A 10595-nucleotide genomic window follows, 5' to 3' on the forward strand; every position below is an offset into this window, starting at 1 on the left:
CAGACAGAAATACGTAACTCAGCATGTGCCTTTCCTAGCAGAACTTGGGCCAGCCCGGACTTTCTTCCACAGGGTTTGATGTCTGCCTTAACTGTCAAAGGTGTGAAGGCTTCCTAATCCCAGGACTTGAAATTCCAAACATTCTTTATAGCAATTATTGAAAGTACATCATCTTCTCTATTCCAAACAGCAAAGGTTATCCTAAAAAACAAACAGTTTTCCAAATTACCATATGTTGATATTTGAGGAAACAATGGTTATTTCCCTCTTCCAACTACTCAGAAATACTGCAGTGTTTCAGAAAACCCAAATGCAAAACCAAGGGCAACTACAGGTGTTTAAGCACTACTGCTGTATCCAATACACAGCTAATGGCATTTATTATCAGAGAATGGGGAAAAAGTAAAATGAAGTTTTGAGGCTACTGTAAAACACCAACATTAAAAAAAAAAAAGATACTTTTATTTCCATATTGTGTTAAATCTAAAATAAATTTCTACTTGTTCTGTGAAAACAGAAAATCAAATGGAAGGAAACTAATCTGGGTATCTTATTATGGGAAAACCTGCAGTGTGAACTCAACCAAGCTATTAGACACTAGAGAAACCACATGGGAGGGAGCTGCAGGAAACGAAGCTTCATAAGTTCCACTGGTCACAGAGTGACTTGTTTCTTAGTTAGGATTAGCCTTTATACAAGTGAATGGAAAAGCTGTGAGAAACTCCAGCAGGTAACTAATTACACAATGCAAAATTAAACACAGCCCATCAGATATGTTATCTACCTCTCTTTGAGTGGGAAAGTGTACTCCAGTGCAAATAAATAAATAAATAAATATCTTCATGTTTCCTTTTTTTTTTTTTTGAAATACTCCTTTTAAGATAATGTGGCAAAACCAGACATTTTTGCAACTACATTAATTCCTTTTACTGAACTGCAAATTCCACTTGCACAGGGAGGAAAGAAAGCATGAGCCAGATGCAGAAAATTGCTCCATTTGCTGGTAGCGTAGCTATTTGTATGTTGACAAACAGTTGTGCCAAGAGCAGATGGATATTTTCTAGTATTAAAGAACTGCTAATTGTTTGCTGCTGTTCCTCTCAAGTTCATGGGGGAAAACCATTGGTGTTCTGCAGGGCAAGGCATGAAGAAACCCGTTCAAACCGTGAAGTTAGCAAAGTGGCCAGCACCTCCTATGACGGCATGGAGGATGCCCTGAAGCAAGAAGATGCTCAGCCAGATGTCAGCTTAGCAACTCTCAGTAAAGCATGACCACAAGGAGTAGTACTTTCCAAATCTTCTGCAAGTCCTTCACAAAGCTGTACATCTCAGGCAGAAGAAGTATTCAGTGCAGAGTGTGATAAACCGCATGTGTCTATAAAGATTTTACAAAGCCATTTTGGCTACTTGTGTCTCACCCATATTTTAATTATGTGAAAATATAAACGTGCTTATCCTAACATACTAGAATGATATATAATTAATCTGACAAGGAAAAGGCATCTTTCAATAAATCTGTAGAAGTTATCTTGCCACTGCTTGTTTATGAGGCTTGAGGCATGCACTGTATGCTCATGACATATTCAATCACATTAGAGACAAGTGTAAAAAGAGTGAAGGCAGATAAAGAGCAGGAACCGCTTTTCACAGACTGAATTGCTCTTATCCAGCTTTTGCAAGACAGAAAGAAAGAGAGAGAGAGAGTAAAAGAAAAAAAAAGGAGAGAGAAATTAAAAGGGGGAAAGAAAAATGGAGAAAGAGGGAGAGAAAATTCAGTACCCCGTGTCTTGATATCCTTATATATATCGCTACTAAAGTACAATTTAGTTAGCTTTAAAAAGTCTCAAATCTGATTTATCTATGAGACACACTTCACAACACAAACCAATTTTGCTGTAGTAATACCATGTCAATATTTCCTGACAGAAGACAAATGTTGTTATTATTTTGCCATTTCTTACCTTTGTAAAAGTTTAGAATTTTACAAAATGACTCTTCTTTACATGTCAAAATGGTAAGTTGTTGGAAACAAAAATAAAATTGAAAGCATTCTTATATCTATTGACACTGATGGATTCTACAGTGAGGTTAAAAATGATTCTGGCACAATATCGACATTTAAAAAAATAAAAAGAAAACCATATTATTAATGGATACATGCATTTTTCCTATATAAATTGAGGAAGATAAAAAAGGGAAAAAAAATAACAGAACTAGTTTTTGCTGTATCCTGTGGTATTAAAAATGATTTATCTATATGCTGTCTGCTGGAGCTATTTGTGCAAATCTGTGCAGACACACATTCCTCTCCATAGTGGTGATCTTCAGAAAAAGCAGTCTTTCTTATCTTTGTATTCAACCTCTCCTTTCCCCTCCACTATATTGCAAGGAGAAATATATGATCTCTGCTTTACGTTCACTTTAAGAGAAGACTTTTAAAACTGACTAACTCCCCAAAATAAAATCTTTTACAATTTTTGCTCTGTCACATTTTTTAAATCTGTTCCACCATGCTTACCAAATATCATTTTGAGGAACTATGTCTCGCACTTTCGTACAGATCTCGCACTTGTGCTAATGTATTCTTGTTTCTGTCTACAGTTACATCTTGTGCTAACATATAAGCACAAAAAGACACGAAACAACTTCTTATCTCTGCTTTAAGTTGAGAAAGAAAAGGAGGTTGTCATCAGCAACCACAAAAATTGTTGAGGTGTAATCTACCATAAAATATTACAAGAAACACGTTTTATAGTTAGTCCTGGCTTGCCAAAGGATGAAAAGGAGGTAAAGTATAGAGAATACTTGTGGAGATAAAACCACATGACTTATTTCACAAAGTTAGTCCCACTAGTCAATTAGTACTTTCCTCTAGAATAAAACATGGGCAATTTTGGCCTTTGCAGAAAACATATGAGTCAATCCAACTACTTTTCTATCTAGCCAGTTTTCAAAAATATTCATTCCAATATCAGAAATGAGTAAGTAGCAGTTTATAGATTTCCTATGTAAAATCTGACACTGGAGTTCAGTATTTAAGCCTCAACAGGGCTAAACCAAGTTACTAGTGAGCTGAATGCAAGGACATAACTTCAAAAATATTTGCTGAATAAAAAATATAAATATCCAGCTATATGGTATCTATATTTGACTGAATTATGCAGACCAGCTTCAAAAAGCTTTCAGTTTGTGAAACAGAAAGACCTCAAAGGCCTTTATGATCAAATTTAACAAAAGTTACATAATTTGTACAAACATTCACACACTTTTTTCTTTAGCACTCTACTGACTTATTTTTAACTACAAAAAAAATCAAAGGCCAGAAAAACACTGTGTATTTTACTTCAAACTAAAGACCTCAGATCAGAAGTCTAAACATTTTCACTTATCTAAGAACCAGCTGCACTAAAATCAGTGAATTTTTCTTTGTTTTTATTTGTACAGCAATAGTTATATTAGCCTAAAACTGACATAAAGGAAGAATTAGGTCATATGTTTAAGTCCAATACATTCTACAGTTCACTTTCATGCTGATTGTTTTAATATGTTTCCCAAATTCATGCTGTGCAAATAATTGTGGATTATTATTTTACATTGCAGCAGTTATACAAATGATCTACCAACTCTTGCATAAAAGTAAATGTAATCTGTCTTCTGAACTGTAAGGTTTTCTTCATTTTACCTTAATACTATGCATTCTATAAACAGAACACAAAAGCAGCTACATTAAAAAATAAATTACCTGAAACTTAATCTGAAAATTGTACAATAACACAAAATTACAGTATTTTAAAGAATTTAGAATTATTATTTTTTGTTTCTCTTCTTTATTTCATTCCTTGTATTGGCAGAATGTCCCACAGAGTGTATTGCATACTTTCTCAGGTAGGAGCAGGGGATACAGCAGGGTCAGTGAAAAGCAGTGCATTCTTCAGTGCATATTCCTGTAAAATTACTGTGCTTCTTTCCTTCTTTATTTTCCACCAGAGACGCTAAACAGATGATTTTGCAAAGACTTATGGATCCATTTATTTTGAACCATGTCACACGTTCCTCCATCTTCAACAAAATTGGTCACATGAAGTTAAGCACATGCATAACTGTTTTCTGTATTAACCCTCTGCATTCTGTGTTGAATTCATTGGCAATTTTTCTTGCATTCACATAGGTTTTAAAAACAACCAGATAGAACCGAAACACTCATTTTGATATAAAACAAAATAAAATCAGGAAAAACGACTCATGCTGCTGTAATATACAAGACCTTTCTCTTTTGCTGAAGAGAATTTGATTAGATTTCAGGGAGTGAGGGGGCGTGCATTGAACCTCTAAGCCTTTTCTGTATTACAATTACTTTCACATACAATTTTGAAGTACATGGAACCACACTACAAGAGAATTTTTGTTTTTTCCTTGGGACTTTTAAAGGATGTCTAACATTAAAAAAATAGCATGAATTTTTAGTGCATCTAAATATGAAAATGTTGCCTTTTCCATGCACAAAACAAATTCCTAGAAATCAATGCAGTGTGCCTGATTCCCTTCTTAGACATATGAAAAATTAGGTAGAGAAATTAATTTATATTGCAACCTGCTTAACTGAATGCAAAATCAAGATTTGTGCACAGCAAATTATATAGAAATTAGGCAATGATACCCAATGATTGAGTCATTTTTGAGATGTGACAAACATATGTCATGTATGATCATTTTTTTATTGTTAAGATTCCTATCAATTACACTTTATAAAACACCTGGGATTTTTATTTCCATGTTTTATTTACTTGAAAAATGTTTCTTAAAAAGCTATCTAAGGAAAAAGGGGCTTAAATTTACATCTTCAGGGCAGAAATGTGGTTGTGCTCCCCATTTGTTTTCCTAACAATCACAAACCCACACAATCAGATTATTAAATGTTTTCTAGAGTTTGATCTTCACATATACAAAATATCATTTCATTCCTCAACATCAGAATTCCATACAATACAAACCTTCCTGTATACTTGTAATTTTAGTAAACTAATAAGTATTTCTAAAGCCTTCAAGTTAATGTTCTTCACTCCCCACCAATCTTAGCCTATTGCTACATAGAAACCATTTCTCTCTGACACATGGAGCAATTAATTCACACTGCTAAACACAAGAGGAATGTAATGCTTTTTTCAAATATCAAATGAGTCCAATTTCATTTAGACTTAAATGATTTTTCTGGTCCCTCTTCATGTAGATACCTCTGCAGTCAATTAGCATTGTCACTTTTAATCTGTGGTGCTCAGATACTGGTCATTTCCCATTAGAATCTTATTAAATAGATTCTTATGGTCAGATAGAGCCTTCTGCAGTGTAATACCTGAGGAGAAAAAACTGACAGTCATTATGCAGCTGGCATTTACTAAAAGGTTAGATATTGCAGATAACCTTAATCACAAATTACACTGCATGTCAGTGAATCAGCTCACAACTTTACAATTCCACATAAACAGCTATGTTTTCCATCCAAACAGTCTTAGACTATTACTCAGTTAAACTTAATCATAAAAAAGTTTCCTATTTAAAATGTTTTTTAAGCTTTAAAGCAGCAGACTTTGTCTCAGACTTTCATGTCACATGCTAAACAGGAAAACCTGTCTCAGAGCTTTGGATTCTGATCCTTGTAAAACCAAATTCCCTTCTGCTGCAGACACATCCTCTACTAAACCCAACTGTGCTCCCCCACCTGCTTGATGAGAATCCATTATTATTTAAGCTGCCCACACTAAGTGATTCATTTGGAGAAATCCCACAAGCAGCTCAGTCAGCAGGCTGATGGGGAGAGAGCTGCTGGCAAGCAGAGGCACTACAAGCAGCTGGCTGGTGACTTCAGATGTGCTACTTTCTGTGGTACAAAGCTCAGAAGGAACTACTGTTTCTCAGAGGTGTCTTTTCTATATGTGAAAACAACAGAGCTGAGAAGTCCAGTTTCACGGGATTCCTCCCTGTCATCTTAAAAAGAAACGAGCAAACTCACTGACTTATTTATTTATTTTACAGTGTTGCTCCTACCAAATTCAGACTGCATGGGATCATTGACACACTGAGGATTCAGCCTTCCCACTACTGCCAATGCAATACACTTTAACCTGAGTAGAGGACAATGATAATTTTTTTAAGAAAACTTGAATTTTGGTGAGATTCTTTGTGGCAGATGAGATTAAAAAAAGGGTTCTGTAAAGCAGCTGGGAATTTATATGAGCATAAATAAATCCAAGGAAATTATGTGCTGGACAAGGTGTAGTTAAACACAGAAAATAATATATCTCAACCTGTGGCTTTAAGCAATGATATTTAAACCAAGACATAGCAAAATGAGAACATACTAACTTTGTGATCAAATGTCCATTTCAGTGTCCTTCAAAGTCCATAAAATCAGATTGACTTAACAGCAGAGCAGATCTGACTGGCCAAAGTGTCTGAATCACTACTGGATTAATGGTATGAGATCATGACAGATCGGGATACCCTAGCCCAAAGGAGGTGTACCTTGCAAGACAGGGAGAAGTTGCAGGGTTAGTGGGGTATGGCCTGTGCCTGGTGAAGTGTTCAGGATTTGCCTTCAGACCTAGACTGTGCTTTTAAAGAGACATCAGTAGTGTCTCGAGGCCAAGACAAGCACTTTTTAAAGTCTTAGCAACTGGGGTAAAATATATTACTACCACAACGCTAGTATTATTGTTTCTCATGGGCAGTATTTCATCTGTAGACTTTTGTAACCTTATGTCATTTCATTTATTATGAGGGTCTCAACAACCATAGTATTTAAAAAAATACTTTCTAAATGCAGTTACATTTAGAATATCCCAGCATTTCAGGATAAAGTTGTTTTGCACCATTTTTTTTTGTTCTGAAACACAAAGTAGTTGTAGTGGGTAGTGGGGATGCTAGAGGGAGGAGAAACTAAATGACTGAAGGCCAAATCTGTTGCAAAATGGGGGAGCTGAGCATGGATCCCAATGTTCTGATCCCTAGACTTGCCTCCTCTAGAAAATTAATTGTTTATGCAAAAATAACTCTCCATTAATTAGGTAGCACCAGTCACTGAATTCATACATCAAACATTTTCATTATGTAACTTTATCAAAATATCTATTTCATCTTCAGCAGTGTATGTGTGTATTTTTTTCTACTCAGATTTGTTTAACTGATTGCCTGCCTGATCAATCCTACTGATTGTTTATCTCTGGTGGCATACAGCATCCATGGAGCTATGCTACAAACTGACAGGCATCTCACTGTATGGAATAATTCAATGCCTCATTATAAAAGAGAATTAGACGTGGCTTCAGAGATTAGTGCCAAGAGAGTTTTGCAATTTTACATTCCTGTTGATGCAAACTGTAGAGACATGTAGCATTGATCAGCAGGACACCAATCAAGACACCACAGAGGTCAATGTAAACTAGCCTATGTAGGCTTTCTCATGGGTCACAGAAATATGTGTGGGTTTGCTTAGTGCTGAAATTCCTTCCAAAAATACTCCTTTTTACACAGCATTAAGGCTAAGGAATCAGCCACTCAGGAGAGAAAAAGTGGAATGAAAGTTGAAAGTTCATCATTAATTCTGGTCCTCACGCTTACACATCAGAATAATTTCTGTTAATCTTTATCGTTCAAAAATTATACCATCTATAATACAAAGCAATTTGATATAGTCTTACTTCAGTACACTCTGCAGCTAAGTATAACACACATGAAATCTGGCTAGATTCTATGTTCCAATGGGATATACAAAATAAATCAAGGGGAAAAAGTCAAGAGACCTGGATTTTATTTACGTTACCCTAAGTAAATTGCTGAATGACTTTAGGCAACTTCCAGTTATCTTCTGTCATGTGGTTTTCTCATAACTTCCTTTCAGGGATGAGTAATAGTAGCTCATTTGCACTAGGAAGAAGTTTTGGATTAGCTCATTCACATTTTGAGGCTATTAGGTGGAAAATGTTATAGTAAAATATTTTCCCTGCATCTTTACGAAGTCTCCGGACCTAGAATTGAAAGACAGCAAACTGCCTAATATCCTGCTAGCTTTCCTTTTTGAGTACACCTGGGGTTGGGAAGGGAACAGAGAATCACCCTGTGCAATACACCAGGACTTCTGCTATATTATTGTGCATAAAAAAGGCAAATCTCTGCCTGACTCCCTGCAGCCCACATGATAACCAGAATGCATCTCTTTGTGTACAAGTCATACAAATATTACAGAGCCCACTGTTGGGAATGAGAATAAGAGACTAAGCTCCAATACCCATTAACAAATAACCACTGTTTCATTAAGTTGTGCAGCAAGGACTGTGCAGAACAGAAAATTGTAGTAATTTAATATAGATTTCTACTTGGAACGTTATGATACCTGTAGAATATTTTAGTAAATTACTGATGTCAGTTGTATTTCTCTTTGAGACTAGGGAAATAGGTTATTGGCACAATAAAACATCTAGAGGCATTTAAAATGTCAGTCTAATAGCAAGAACCAGTAAGGCTTTTAATTACCTTCTGTGCAATTTTTTTAATTGCTTCAGTGGCTGCAGTGCTTAGTGAATTCCTGACAGAGCAGCTGCAACTGACTTAATTTAAAACGCTTTTGAAGCTCTAGGAGGAAGTGTTAAGGAATAGAACAGAGATCCAGGGAACTATGTGGGATATTTTATGTGATACATGTGAGGAAATCTTGGGCTTATTTTGCAACATGGATAAGGATGTTTTGAATAGCTTGAATAGATATCCACGTTGGCATTCCCCTGGTTTGAGAAGAAGGAGCTGTCAGCTGCCTTTTATGGGAGCCACACACGGCACTTCACTTCAAAGAAAGCGAAACCCATTCCTGATGGCCTTGGCAGCTGTGGGGAAAACAGCAGAGGCTCATGGAAAGACTGAACGCTAGGAGTAATCCCCGGACCCTGGCAGATCAACCAGAACTTAACTTTATCTTGCAGATTCACTTGCAGCTCTTGAGATAAAACTCTGTAGGTTTTTTTGTTTTTTGTTTTCCTTTCAAGAGAGAAAGCTGTTCTATTAATGGGGAAGAAAGCATATGAAAATGTTCCCTTATAAAATTTAATTTACAAATAACTGGCACACCCCACCCAAGGACTATCCACAGTAACCAGAGAAGGACTGAAGAAGGGGAGCTTCCTGCCCTTCAGCCTGCAAAGACACAAGCCCACAAAAAAAAACCAAAATCACGTGGCACCACCTCTGAAGCTCTTCCACTCTCATCCTCTCCAGCCTTGGATAAAGAGCTTGGCTCAGGCACTCCGGCACCACTGTCCCATCCAGCTCACTGCCACTTCTGTAACCTCAAAAATCCAGGAGCAGTGAGGTCCAGCTGTTAGCCCAGCGCTGCTGGATCTTGGCAGAGGGAGGCTGGGAGTGGGAAAATCACGAGAACATCAACCTATGGCTCTCTGGCAGGGCAAAACCATATGCTTTCAGGTTTATTTCATACTACACTGCACTCTGTTAATAAAATGGACTTTTAATCCATTTGAAAAACCACACGGGGCACAGATCCATCTCACAAACCTCTCCTTCCCTCCTGGGGTTTTTCTTGATTAGGCTGTAAAAATGCATCACTGAAAAGGATTAGCTAATATGTTCTAACATTTTTTCCAGAGGTTGTTTCTACCCTACAAAAGCATGGCAGTATCATATTCTGACTAACATATGGTTAAAGAAAACTTTTTTCCTAATAAAATCACAGGGAATGTTTTCTACTCTACAAAGAAGTGTAGACCTCAATCACACAATGGGTACACACACCAGCAGTATTTAGTTAACTCTATCATAGTCAGGACAAATTTTCAGACACATAATGATTATGAGGACACATCGTGGAAATGGGAAAGAATAAAGTAGTGCCTAATCTAGTGCATTGGATCATGTCATCAATTAAAGTCATAAAATAGGACTATTCATTTTAAAATTATTGGAATTCTCATTGTCAGCTTTAAGTAGGTGTATTCCTTAGATATTAATTTTTGTCTTCCATTGAAACTGTGAGGAAAACAATAGGTAGAAACATGCTGGGCAACCTTTCAAAACTGAGGTTTTAGTTAAATATACAGAGCAGTCCTTAGAGTGAATATTTAATAGCAATTTTGAAGGTCAGATATAGTCAGTAAACAGTTCTATAAATTATGTTGAAAAATTCTTTTGATGACCCTTGCAATAAATCCTTTTTGTGTAAACTACAACATATTCTACTGGGTCCTCTCTGATTTCATTTATATTCACATAAATCAACAGAAAACCCATGGAAGTCAATGGAGTTACAATGAAAACAGAAACTTTCAGTTTGATTTTTCTAGGAAGCATAAATTCATTGCATCAGCTTTTCAGGACTAGTATAGGTTTAGAAGAACATGTGTTGGTGATGAAATCTACCAGAAGATCTTAAGCTCCAGTAGTCTAAAAATCCATCTTTACCAAATGTTTTTTGTAATTCAAAGTCATCTACTTAAAGGGGTATGTGTGTGTGATTTTAAAGAAGCTGGAGGAACTGGAGCAATATCTTCACTTTAAATCAAAGTGAGATGGTGTGAGGTAAAGAGGGGTTTGTT

The sequence above is a fragment of the Cygnus olor genome, chromosome 6 (genome assembly GCF_009769625.2).
Source record: "Cygnus olor isolate bCygOlo1 chromosome 6, bCygOlo1.pri.v2, whole genome shotgun sequence".
Lineage (NCBI taxonomy): Eukaryota > Metazoa > Chordata > Aves > Anseriformes > Anatidae > Cygnus > Cygnus olor.